Source organism: Trichosurus vulpecula, chromosome 2, assembly GCF_011100635.1.
Source record: "Trichosurus vulpecula isolate mTriVul1 chromosome 2, mTriVul1.pri, whole genome shotgun sequence".
In the NCBI taxonomy this organism is placed as follows: Eukaryota; Metazoa; Chordata; class Mammalia; order Diprotodontia; family Phalangeridae; genus Trichosurus; species Trichosurus vulpecula.
In genome coordinates, this window is record NC_050574.1 from 102,883,392 (window position 1) to 102,897,750 (window position 14,359).

Below are 14,359 nucleotides of genomic sequence, written 5' to 3' on the forward strand. Positions count from 1 at the left end.
CTCCAGATCATATTTGAGAGGAAAGAATGCTAGTGAAATCAGTAGGAGCCTGCCCAGTCTGAGGACCATTTGCTGTTTCAGGGTCCTGGCAATGCTAGATATGTCTTGGATCATGACATCATACGATCATTGATCATAGTGAACAAGAATGATTGTAGAATAAATTCTCTTAAGGTTATTTAGCTTTGTAAAGGGTGAAGTCCAAATATATGATGGGTTCATGTACAAAGAATGACGATCAAGTGTTCTTGATCTCCACTGAGAAAAAAACCCAAAACACAAAGACTGCTTTAAACTGCAGTACTGTAAATTCCTTGTGGGCAAGGACCAAAGCATATTGCATTTAAATCTCCCATTATATGTTGTATTGGGTTATAAGCATATTGAAGTATAGTTTGGGGCAGCTAGATGGCGCAGTGAGTAGAGCACCGGCCCTAGAGTCAGGAAGACCGGAGTTCAAATACGGCCTCAGTCATTTGACACATCTACTAGCTGTGTGACCTTGGGCAAGTCACTTAACCCCAATTGCCCTGCCTTCCTCCCTCTAAAAACCAAATAATTAATTAATTTTAAAAACTAGAGTACTGGGCTTGGAGTCAGGCAGATCTGAGTTCAATTCTGCTTCAGTCATTCATTAGCTATATAATACCAACAAGTCATTTAGCTTCTTTTAGCCTCAATTTTCTTATTTGTGAAATGTGGATGAGTATCACTTCATAGGGTATGTGGGGATCGAATAAAATAACATATACGGAGTACTTTGCAAACTTTCGAATGCTATATGATTTAGTCACTTTATTGAACACTTTCTAATTGAATCTACAAGTCTTTCATGCGCTTTGGGAGACTGATCCCAGATACGTTATACATTTGGTTTTTACTTGGAATGGGATTTTCCTGTCTATTCTTGCTTCTTGTGTTTTGTTATTATTATTATATAGAAATGCTGTTGATTTTTAAGGATATATTTTGTAACCTGCAACTTTGCTGAAGCTATTGCTTGTCTCAGTATCTTTGGTGATTTCCTAGGATTTTCCAAATCATCCTATCATCAGCAAGAACTTTTATCTCCTCTTTATCTATCTTTATTTCTTAAATTCCTTTCTCTTGTCTTATTGCTATTACTAGCATTTCAAGAACTATTTCAAACAGTAGGGAAAGTGGACATCCTTGCTTCACTCCCATACTTAATGGAAAAAGTTCTAATGCATCCCCATTGCATATGATTTCTGCTTTTGGTTTTAGTAAATGTTTCTTGATTCTATAGACTATTGCTGACTTAATGTCCTTCAAAGATGAATATGATAGTGCTATAGGGACCCAGGTACTTCTGGACCCAAATAGCCTATCCTTTTCCAGCTCAGTTATAAAAACCAGGGATCCACCTTGACTCAGATCAGTATTTGCTAGCAAGTGCTTCATATAGTGGTAAAATTAATTAAATAATTCATTAGATTTACTGTTCTCTCCTCCTTAAAAAAAAAAAGTGGTGGTGGTGGTGGTGGTGGTTTGGAGTGGTTCCCCAAAGAAAAGCCCTTGGATGCTGTAGGATGCCTTTGGGAAATTTGGTATGTGACTGGCTGAGAAAGACTTTGGAGGAGAAAAGCCAGAGCCCTACACATGTAAGGGGACATTATGGCATAAGGAATAAAATGCTGGACTTGAAGTAAGAATCACCTGTATTAAAATCCTACCTTGGATATACACTAGAGGTGTGATACTGGGAAAATCACTTAATGTGCCTGAACTCAGTTCCCTGACTGAAGACTGAGAGGAAAATAATACCACCTATATTACAAGGTTTTTTCATGATTAAATAAAATCCATTATAAACTTTAAAACAACATATAAATGTGAATTGTTATGATTGTTAAAATTGAGTTGTATGAATTGTTTCATTCTTTGTATTTGTATTCCCAGTACCTAATACACTTCTTGGCACTCAGTAGCTGCTTAATAAATGCTTTTTGATTGATATAGGAAAGTAGGATGACCAGAAAGGAAAATGTTTTAGAACTTATTGCATCTTGTGCTGCCTTTCAGTAATTGAAAACTCTGTCCTGGGCATACTTTAAGGTAAAGAAATTGACCTTCAAAGCAGGTATTAGGCACATAGCAACACCTGTGCCAATGGATACTCAAATCATTAATGATCAGAATTCCCTCTGGGTGTTCTGTTTACCCCACCAAGCTCCTCACAAATGTGGGCACAGATAGATTTAATAGTCTCCTCTATATAGTGCTCCTTAGTGGCCTAATTCTTAGGTATGCCCAGTAGGCCTTCCAGCCAAGCCCATGAACCAGGCCTGGAGCCCCCACCCCCACCCCTCTTCAGACTCCTTCTTGATCCCAGTTATGATGACTCAGGAGTTTTTACTATGGGTTGAAGAGAAGCCTCATTGTCTGTTCAGAAGGAATTCTGTGCACATTCAAAAGACAACGTGTCACATAAACCGCTTTCTTCAGTCTTATAAGCACCTGAGGACACTTCTGAACTTGTATTTGGGAAAGCTGGGTGAGTGTCTGTCACTGTGTGTGTGTATGAAGTAGAGGGAATGGGGAAGCCCTATATAGTTGTAAACAGGTTCTACCTAGTCAGGACTATGCCTGTTAGATGCTCTGGTGCCAGAGAAAGTGAAGGTGGTGGGCCAAGGAGAGACAACAATGAACAACAATTTACAACTAACTTTTGAGATCTCACAAGGCTTCCCAGGTAAAGGAAAGAAAACTTGGGAATTGGGGCAGGTCTATTCCAGGGAGAGGCTTGTATGGGGGGGGCTACATCTAACTGGTCTAGCAAAGGCTTTCAACAAGGTTGAGACACCTGTGAATCAGGTAGGGAGATGGAGGTCCTTGGTGGCTCCACGTTTTCCTTAAGAAAGGGACTCAAAGTTCCAGATTCACCAAGGTACTCACTTCCTAGGATGGCAGTGAGGGGCACAGATTCCCTTTCAGCATGCTACCACTTTTCCTACTCCTCCTTCTACCCCCATCCACTTGCCAAACTCCCATCGAGTGCATGACAAATTATCTACCATGGCTTCACAGCTCAGCTCACATCGCCAGAGCTATTGAAAACAAAAACAAAACAAAAGCAAAAAAATCCTGAGATGTGGAGGCCATGGGGAGCCGGGGTCTCCTGCTTAGGGTCTGGGTGAATCCCCTGAAGGCAGTCAGGTGGGCATCATATAGACCAGGTTGGCCCACGATTAGGCTGGCAGTACTGGGAGGGGACGGGCTCGGCCCGCGCCGGCTCTTGGGACTCCAGGCTGCGGTAGGTGGCGGGGGGGGGGGGGGGAGGTGGCAGGGGAAACGGCAGGGGTGGGGGGAGGTTCGGGATGTTTCCAGCTCAATCAAACTGATTGCACCCAGGGTTCCCAATTGATCTACCCCCTAAGTCCTAAAAGGTCCGACTCCAGATCAGCAGGTACTGTGCACAGCATCACTCCACAGCCGGTAGGCTCCACAATGGTTTAGGGCGAAGCGAAGACCTAAAAGTCCACCTTCGGTTCCAAATGCACTACCCTCTGAAGTAGTATAGGATGTTGGTTCCCAGGAGACTCCTAGGGGGTGTCCCAGGGTTCTTTGGGGAGCTAGGAAAGGTCACGCTTTCCCAAAGATGGGGGAACGAGGGAAGGATGATTGGAGGACCTACGTGGCTCCACGCTGCCCCAAGCAAGGGTCCCCCAGTTAGCCTCTTTCCAGAGAAGAAGCCAGGTTTTATCTGCGGTCAGCTCACGCCATCTCCATGTTTCGAGCTGGGTGGCCATCCCACCAGTAAGCATCTATCAGCTCCAGGGGGGAAAAAATTCCCAAAGAATTTAAAGACCAAAGAAGAAAAAAGCAAAAGCCTACGACTCAGCAATCCCCAGCCTAGTGCGGGGTTTCTCGGGTTAAATAAGAACGCAGGTCTTCAGACTGGTAAGGCTCGAGATACGCAGCGCCAGTGCAAAAGACTCCTAACCTTGACCTGGCTTTAAAACTAAACAGGCTTGCTGTGTGTCCGTCCCAGAACTCCGAGTTCCAAGAGAGGGACTCAGCGTTCTACGTTCGCAAAGGAAAGCTGTATCTCCCTCGCCGGTTTTCCCAGGAAGAAGGATCGAAAGCTAGGTTCCCTCGTGACTCCGGCGAGCTCTCCATTTTCCATTTGCCTCTCGGCTTGGTTTAGACGCCACAAACATCAGACCTCTCCTGGGATAAGCAGATCGCCTGAAATCTCGTCGCCAGGTAGGCTGACCCAGGTTTTGCTGCTCAGTATTTTCTCAGTTACCTCTCCCCGCTCTTTGGAGGGCTGGAGGGAGGGGCAATGAATCTCGAATGAAAGTTACTTTACATCCGCGCCAGGTACCCTCCTGGTGGCCCTGACCCCCTTTCCTTTCCTTTTGTATATTGTCTTCCTTCTGCAATCCTTGAGGGCAGGGACTTTTTTTTTCTTTTTTCTTTTCTTTTATATCCTCAGCGCTTAACGCTGTGCCCGGCACACAGCAGACGCCTAGGACATGTTTATTGAATTTAATTTATCCTTCCTATATTTACACACGCGCGCGCACCCCCCTCAATTTCAGCCCTCAACCACAGGGCACAGGCGTCCAAAAGCTGGCGACTTCAGGGCCCCACGGGAAAGACCATTTATCGTCCTTTCCGAGGCCCTCAAGATTCCTCCTCCGTATTCTCCCCACTCGAGAAAATGGCACCGAAGCATCGGGAGTGTTCAGATCCCCGGAAGTAAGCAGGAATGTCATTTGGGCACTTTCGTGAAGGGCTACTTGGGAACCCTAGCAGGAGAGGTGCGTTTGGGGTGATAGGCTCAGACACGCCCTGAGCCCTACCCTCTCCAGGCTCCTGAAGCCGGAGCACTTACGGACCCAGCCAGGGACTTTATTTGCTAGGCTTTTTTCTCACCCCGCCACCCCCACCCCCACCCCCACCCCCACCCCTCCGACCGGCCAGGGACAGTTTATCCGAGCGAGACAGAGAGAAAGGGAATTTAATCAACAATCAACAAAATTTATTCAGCGCTTATTAGGTGCCAGACACTATGAGAAGCGAAGGGAATACAAAGAAAGGGAAACAATATTGTCTCTGCCCTCAAGGAGCTCACCTTCCAAAGTGGGAGAAAACATGCAATCAAGTGGGGGTATAAAAACACATACAGTGTAAAAATAAGGTAATCTCAGAGCAAAGGCACTTGGAGGGAGGGACAGAAGGCCTTGGCAACCTTGGTTATGGAGATTGTTGGGCCTGGGTGGACCCCTGAGGGAGCTCAAAGCCAACCTAAGTGGGCACTTCTTAGCCCCTAAGGCTAAGCAGGTACAAGCTGAAGCTGGTGACTCCTAGAAGGGGCAGGGCTAGGTGCACAAGGCTTTGGTGTAGGACAAGGGGTCGTGTACGTCTCATTCCTCACCCACTATACGTGACCCTGCAACTATGGCTTCTCTTATCCAAATTCTGAAAGGACCCTAGCTTAGGGGGTGCACAGGTTCTGGATCACTGGAAGGGCTCACATTGGACGCTGGGACAATCTTGAAGCCTCGCCCTGGGCTCTGCCCCTTGCTACCGACAGTAGGGCATACTCCAAATGCACTGGTAAGTACCAGTGTAGCTCTCTCAAGATTTCCTGGGGAGAGGAAGGAAATGAGGGGCGGGGGGCCGTAGAGAAGGGCCAGGTCGTCAGCTCAAGGTGGAATCAGGTTCCAAGCTGTGCTTTCAGAGGGAGCCAGGGAGGAAAGCAGTTTTTTGCGCACGTGAAGTTCGGCGGTCTCTTAGTTGGGGGAGGCGTCCCTAGAACAGCAAGTCCGGAAGCCAGGTTGTTTCTTTTCGAGTCCCTCTTCCACCAACTAGGTGAGATGAAGAGGAGAAGCAGGGACAAAGCTGCTAAGACTGCAAAGTGAGCTTTTTTGTTTTTTAACATACACTTTGATCAAGGTTTCTCTAATAGTAGCCTTAAATGCCATCAATTTAGAACCTTGGACATTAATGTTTAAAACGTAGGTTGCTAATATGAAACCAGTTCCTATTAGAAATATTGATAAGAATAGAAAAACACAACTCTCTTGATTTAGAACAGGATGTTACCTCTTTCCTCCCCCCCACTTTCCTTTGGAGCCTCCCAGACACTGAGCTAGCTCTGGCAATGCCTAAATCAATGTTATTATCAATGAGTGCATCCCTGGAAAGTACACTACCAGGGTGCCTCCTGCAGAGGAGGCACTGTGCTAAAAGAATGCTGGAGAGCGTGAAAGAAAGATATGGGCCAGGCGGAAGAGTATAGAATAACTCCGTTTATGGGATCAGATAAGTGGACCAAGCATTGGATTGCTTTGTTACTTTACTTTGTTCCCTTGTAACATCCTGCCTCGTAGCCCACGTAGCCCACGTAGCCCTGGGACATGTTGTTACTTAGTTCCATAGATGTGAACCATATTGAAACATTGCTGTTCTTTCCCATGCAGATAACAGCTTCGAGGGCAGTTCCTTGCCACGTCCTCTTACCCTTTGACGGTGCCGTTCTGCACATTCTCAGGGGCAGTTAAAAGGGAGTTGAAGAGCCCACATCTTGAGTACACAGCCCAGCACGGACTATCTCAGAGCTGGCCCTCTACACCAAGGTAAGTGAACTTATCCACAGCATTGAAAATTTCTCCATTTGCTGTAATCCATGGTTCCAGGTATGGGTGGTGTAGTGATACTGATGGAGCACCTGTATTTTCTTGGTGTTAATAGGCCAAAACTAGCACCAGCAGCAGAGAATCGATCCATACTTTGTTACATCTTGGCTTCAGAGGCTGCATTGAATGCACAATCATCTGCAAACAGAAAATCATGCACCATTACTCTCTCCACTTTGGTCTTGACTTGTAGCCTTTTCAAGTTGTAACAAACCTTGATTATTAATTGGTCAGGCAAGCCTTTTGTAAGCTGCTAACTAGGGCTGAGAGGGCTGAGAACTCCACTCCTGTGCCTCAGCAGGAGCAGAAGCCACTGCAGGCCTCCTAAAAGTTTTGTAATTACTAAAAATGTCTTAAAGCATCAGAGTGGGGGAGATTTGTCCCACACACTTCTTCATGTATTGGGAGTAGAAACAGGTAGTGCAGGTTTCTATTAACTTTTGGGAGAACGAGGGAGATACAGGATGCCTGGATTGTAACTAATCAAGCAACAGAGTATAATTTTGATAGGTAAATTAGTGAAGAAAATCAACCTGGGTTGAAATAAAATTATATACATTGGGAAAATAATGTTTTAGTAAGTCATTGGGTTTGTTTAACAACAATATGTGCTAAAATTATAAAGAATATATACATTGGAGTGAATATGGTTGGAAGTTTTCTGATTTCATAGAAAGAAAAAAGAATATGGAAAACTTTATGAGATTATTCTTTATGATATGCAGCTGGAGGTTCCCAAGTTCCAAAGCAGGGGAGGGAATATGAGGCTGCCAAGTAAGAAGGTGGGGGCAAGAATTTGATCAGGCTTTATTGAGTAGTTCAAAGGTAAATAGGGGAAAATCATAGGGATCTGGGAGTGTCACCATGTATCTTTTAGAATGAGCTAAGTGATAACAATATGTTCCCAATCTTGAAGCTCTAACAGAAATTTTTGAGATTTTACCTGGCAACAGTAGTAATTACAAAGACCAGTTTTGATTTGGTAGAAATATGTCTGGAATCTAAATTAGAATGTGCTCTTAAGGGTGCCCCCCCATTAGGAAACCCTCCCCCTGTGATGATACCATTTGGGAATTTAGATCCAGGTGTGGTTGAATTAATTCTGGTTTCATTTTAAGCTTGGACAGTTATGACTTTATTTGGCTATTTGGCATTAAGTCAATGTGTTGGAAAAATGTGTGAATCTGGAAACTTGTTGACTCTGATCTTGAGCCAAGTTACCTCACCTTACTAGTTTTTCAGCTGCATGAAAATAACGCCTAACGTAAATGTGGTGATTCACCATTTTAGAAATATTGATTTAAAAAGTGAACCCTTCCTTGATTCTCTTGGGTTATAGACTTAACTGTTAAAAGACTGATCTAAATGTGTTTGAAATTGTTTTTTAAATATAGAAGATAGTGATAATGGTTTTCTGTAATGTTGGTATAACAAAGAACCATTAAAACATCCTTATCTGTGAAAAGTGGAATACTAAAATCTTACCAACCCTACTGACAGTTTGAAATAATTAGTTTTGAGATTTAATTTTAGTTGAGAACTAGAAATTGCAAAAGGGAAAGATTGAATACTTATCCATTATACCACATTAACTTCTTAGTGAACTGCAAATAAAGTGAGATAGGCATCTGGGAGCTGTGCTCACTCACCTTTTCAAGGTGGATTGTAGGAAACTCTCAAGGATTTCTACCTGGGGAAGGGTGCTGGCCATGCCCTGCTAGCAACTGATCTAACTCCTTAGACTATCTGCCTGGGCCAAAAATCAGTCATCTAGAATCTTAAGAGTGAGAAAATCCGAAAGCAATGATTTATAATACTTGACCTAGAACATTTTAAGCTAAATTAATAATAACAGGTGTGAATTCAAACTGGTAAAGCTGTATATGTATTTTCTAGTATTGTTAACGTAAACATGTCTATATTATGAAACTTTTTAGCATTTAGAAAAATGACTTTTCTTGTAATTTGGATATTGTTAACTTATAAATTTAGTTGTTAAAGAGTTGTTTAAAGGCTGCTAGCTATTTTTGTTGGGTATTTTATTTCACCACTTCTAGGTCTGTATCCCAAAGAGATCATAAAAGTGGGAAAAAGAACCACATGTACAAAAATAATTATAGCAGCTCTTTTTGTGGTGGCAAAGAATTGGAAACTGAGGGGATATCTACCAAGTGGGGAATGGTATATGAATGTAATGGAATGCTATTGTGCTATAAAAAATGATGAGCAGGTAGACTTCAGAAAAACCTGGGGCAGCTGGGTGGCGCAGTGAGTAGAGCACTGGCCCTGGAGTCAGGAGGACCTGAGTTCAAATGTGACCTCAGACACTTGACACACTAGCTGTGTGACCTTGGGCAAGTCATTTAACCCCAACTGCCCTGCCTTCCCCCCTCCAAAAAAGGAAAAAAAAAAAGAAAAACCTGAAAGGCTTTTATGAACTGATGCTGAATGAATTGAGCAGAACCAGGAGAACATTGTACACAGTAACAGCCACATTGTGCAATGACTGACTTTGATAGACTTAGCTCTTCTCAGCAATGCAAGGACCTAACACAATTCTAAAAGACTCATGATGGAAAATTCTGTCCACATCCAGAGAAAGAACTTTGGAGTCTGAATGCAGATGGAAGCATACTATTTGCTCTGCTTTTCTTTTGTTGTTTTGTTTCTTCTTTCTCATGGTTGCCCCCATTAGTTCGAATTCTTCTTTACATTATCACTAATGTAGAAACATGTTTAATACAAATGTGTAAGTAGAGCCTATATCAGATTGCATGCCATTTTAGGGAGGGGGGAGGAGAAGGGAGGGGAGAAAATTTAAAACTCAAAATCTTATGGAAGTGAATGTTGAAAACTAAAAATAAATTATATTTCTTAAAAGATGAAAATGAAGAGAGTATTTTATTTTATCAGGATTATAATAGTAGAGGAAAGTTCTTTGTTGTTTCATCTGGTAAGATGTTTGACATGGCCCCAAGTTTTTTCAGCTCTGTTGGTTACATGGTATAAGTTCTGTGATACTTAAGCCTGAGAGCTACAGAGGTGAAAAGATCTATCTTCATGCTTAGCTAGAGAAAAAATTTGTAATTCAGCTTAAGTTAAGGAAATAAGTGTTACCTAAATTAGTTCATTTGTATTAAAGCCATGTGTGATAGGATGAATGATTAGATGTCATACTGGGGAAATCAAATCAATAGAATCCTATCTCATCCCCAGTATGATATTTCCTCTTGAATGGAAGGTTTTCAGTAGAAGATATGAACATAATATTATTAAATCTTTATCAAGACACATTTACGTTACCATAATAAAATGCAGATATATTAAGATTCTTGCTATTCAACCAGAAATAATACTTTTTCCCATATTCCAAACAACTAAGTAGATGAGTACTTGGGCTTGGCATTTGCCTATTACTAGTTATATATTCATATCTAAGACAAGTGTCTTGAAATATCTCAGAATGATATGGAAATAATAGTACAATGTTGAAGCAGTTTGTGGGACCAAGATATAAATCTATCATTCAATGAGGCTAAATCAGAAATATATTCAGTTTTGTTTTAAAGAAAAGTATTTGAGTGTAATCAGTAACCTTAAAGGAGAATAATTTAAGGAATATCTTGTGTTAGCTCAAAGGGGATTCCAATTTTATTTAGATGTGTTATTTAAAGTGGGAGTAACACCCATGTGTGTAGCATGACTTGTCTTGTTCATATGTGTAAGTCCTATTATGGGCCATACTTCTCCAAATATATTTCATATAAAATCCAAGTGAGATAGAAACCCTTCTGCTTGCCTCTTCCCCCTGACCTCAAGCTATCAGACCCAACATGACAGAAGGTCCATTATTCCATAAAGTGGCTCTATCAGAGAAGCCACTCAGAACTTCCACTGTGCTGGCTCTACTCAGGATTGCTGATGACTCAAATAAAGTTCTCTTCCTGCCAAAGTTGTCTACATAAGTTGACATAGGAACCAGTCATTCTGTGGTAACCTGAGAGCATTGAACCAGAAGGCTGAGACTCTAACAGGGGCAATCCCTTTGGGCTTGCCAAATAAATGATTTCTTCAACTGGATTATCCTGCTGTCTCTGCTGTGAGGCTAATCCTGATGCCAACAGGAGTAGCTTTTGTCTGACTCAGATCTAGAAATCCAAAGCCTCCCCAAACTGCTGCTTTCTCAAGCATTTCAAGACCAAGATCAGCACCTTGGAGACTTCCTTCCAGCTTAGCTAATACCTTTCTTTCAGCAGAAGAGCTGCACAAACTAGAAGAGATGATGCTCTGTTGGAAATGTAAATTTCACTCCAAAATTGATTGATGAAGCAAAAGCAACACACACACACACACACACACACACACACACACAACTTCAGGCCTCCAGATCAGATCTTCCTTTTCCTCTGCACCTTTACAATCCTGTGGTTCTGCACTTTCCCGGTCCCTCATCCTTCTCCCCACATTCTCCCCACATACCTCCCTGCTAGGTCAGCTACCCCAAAGGATTTTGAACATAGAGAAGAGACCAACTCTGCACTACCACAGCCCCTAGTCAGAACTTCTTCCAGAAGCCCTTCACAGACTGTCTGACTTTCCTGCTCAAAAATCACCAATCTCTTTATTATACTCACTATGATCTGGGAGGCAAACTGACCAGGCAGCTTGAGCCTGGATTTGCTGTGGGGAATGAAAGAATGGAGGAATGAATGGAAAGCAGAAGTTAGAAATTTTAGGCACTGTTTGAAATGAGGTTGAGGAAAAGAGGATAAAAATGGATCCTTTGGCCTACTCGGCACTGTGTATGTGGACAGATATATTTTCTAGAACATATACTTGGATATATATTAATATTCAAATATTTACATTTTAGCAGGTCAGAGTTATATTCAAGTTTCTAAATTATTTGTATCATATACAAGTCAGAGAAGATTCATTTTCTTCTTCTGTCTACTATTTTTTCTTTTTGCCTGCTTAATATAAGAGTCTGCCCCTCTCTTCTTTTTGATATGTCCTCTCTCCACAATTCTTTCTTGGCAATTTCATCTGACAACAAAATGCCCACTTGTTAAGGATCTATTGTTTAGAGCATCATGGTAGGGGCCAGTGAAATACAAAAGTTACCTAAGGTATTGTAGTTGCCCATACAGAGTTTATGGCCAGAGAGTGAGATGCACAGAAACAAACAGAATATACGATGCTGGATGAAAATTAAACCTGTAGTTTTCTTAGGGTAGGGAACTCCTAGATGAGGAAACACACTAATGAGGAAACAAAGATAAGAGTCGAAGTGGATGAAGAAATAGGAATGAGTAGCGATCTACAATGTTGAAGGGATTAGAGTTAGGGTTATACAATATCAATGAAAAGACAAAGTATTTCACTTTACATTATCACTATTAAATTACATTTTTTTTTCAATTTTGGTCATCATTCTAGTCTGTTGAAACCTTTTAGTGAGGATATCAGCAGACTCTGTCAGCCAAAATCATAGCTAACGATGACTAAAGTATTTATGCTATCTGCAAATTTGATAACCCTAGATAGGTCATTGATAAAATGTGGCAGAACTGAATAAAGAGGAAACTCTGTGGCATTTCACTTTTAAATGGAAACAAATACATTCATGCCTAATTTTTTACTCCAATCATTCAGTGATTTCTGAATATTTCAAACTATCCTGTCAGCTAGCTCATATATCTTAGTGTTCACTGAGACAATACAAAAGATATTCACTGTAATGAAATCTAGAAATATTCTGTCAATATCAATTTCTTTTGGCAACAAATCCAGTAAACCAGTCAAAACTGAATTCAAAGTCATCTTGCAAGGCTTGTTATGAATGAAGCCATGTCCTCTTTACTTACGTACCTGCCCCTTTCCTGGGCAATGCAGAAGAAAAAGCAAGTAGATAAGCATTTATGCTCATGTGCCTTTGAAGTTGAAGATCTAGAATACTAACCAGGGCGCAACATCAATAGGAGCCACCAGGTGGCACTAGAAACTCCAGCTTCCATCCAGGCTTCACTCTGAAGCCCAAATATAACCTGTGTAGATAGATCTTGATTGATCAGCAGGAAGCACTCTGAATATCCTAGTGCCTGCCTATGTCCCACTGGCTTGAATCTAAGTTGTAAAATATAAAAAGTCTTCATATTTCTTGCCTTTACAATGGGTGGGGGAGGAGGGAGGAAGAGAATTCAGTGCTCAAAATTTTTAAAAAATGAATATTAAAAATAAATAAATAATGAATAAATATTTTTTTAAAGAGGAATGAAAAAGGCTGTACTTCCAAGGAGCTTACATTCTGCTAGGGGAGAGAACATGGATGTCTACGCAAATGTAAAATATTTACAAAGTAAATACCAAATTATTTCAGGAGGAAGAGAGCATTTAAGATGTATTATCAGAAAATTTTCCTGAAAGAGATGATACCTGAGATAAACCTTGACAGCAAGGAAGCGTTGGAACAGTTGGAGGTGTACAGAAAGTAAATTTCAGGCATGGAAGACCAAAGGCAATGAGTCAAGAGATACTTCATATTGTTTACAGAATAGCTAGTGGGCCAATTTGAGTGGAACAGAGAGGTTATAATAGGAAAAAAAGTAAATATAAACAAAAAAAGTTATATACATTATATGTATATGTGTGTGTGTATATGTGTATATATATATACATATATATACACACACACATATATATAGCTGAACCCCAATTTTAAAATAGTCTGTTCTAAGAAAGAGACAAACAAAATTAGAGTGTGTGTGTGTCCATGTTTTAATTTCTCTCAAGTTGGCTTGACATGCATTGCATGGGAGTTACAGTCCAGAACTAGGCCCCCCAAGGAGGCTAGTCCAGAACTGGCTCGATTTGGGATTTGGGGGTAAAGGGTTATATGTCCTTCGAAGAGTAGGTGTTCCCAAGGGTTGCCAACCAATTCTAATTGGTCAACTCACTGGGAGGTGGGCCATATTAAAATGAGATCATGAGTACATGACTTAGGTCACTTAATCTTGGTACAATACCTTTTCAACAGGGACTGATATCACTGACCATCATTCTATCTTCAGAGCAAATACTTGTTCTATCAGACCACCCTCAGTCTTGGGCTATCTAGGCAGAAGAATCTAGCTCCACCCAGGCCTGAGTAGGATGAAATCAATTCAGGTTTGGGTTGCATTTGACCAGGACCAGAAGATTCAATACAATCTCACCATCAGTAATGTCCTTCTCAAAGAGAGACTGAATTTGTAAGGCAGAGGGGTATGGGGGGCAACTCTGAGTCTCCAAGACACTGATTACTAAGATTTAAAATCATTTTTCCCTATATATATATATATATGTATATGTGTGTGTGTGTGTGTGTGTGTATATATGTATGTATATGTACACACATACACATGTATATATGACTATAAAAGTAGGAAGCAGATTATTGGGAGAGGGGGAGGGCTTAAATGCCCACTTGATTGTTTTATGTCAAATAGTAGATATGTTCCTGGATATGTTTGGTTGTATTTTAAACTAAAAGATTGCTTTTTCTTAAGGCCAAATCATCTATATATATACTATAGAGGAGGATTAAAATGAGTCCTGTGAGTATGGAGAAAAATCTTCCCAGAAAAAGTACCGTGTAGAGCAAAGAAACAAAAGTACATGATTGTATAAATAGAGAAACCCACAGTGTGGCA

At 41.2% G+C, this 14,359-nt stretch overlaps 1 protein-coding gene across 1 annotated transcript in view; it reads left to right on the forward strand.

The window, feature by feature from the left end:
* Positions 1–3,915: 3,915 nt before the first annotated feature.
* The window catches only part of LOC118838648 (tripartite motif-containing protein 43-like), a 51,104-nt gene continuing 40,660 nt past the window's right edge, over positions 3,916–14,359 (forward strand). The window contains exons 1-2 of the mRNA XM_036745993.1: positions 3,916–4,227; positions 6,453–6,608. The gene's annotated coding sequence lies outside the window, so the exon portion shown is untranslated. The remainder of the gene's footprint in view (positions 4,228–6,452; positions 6,609–14,359) is intronic.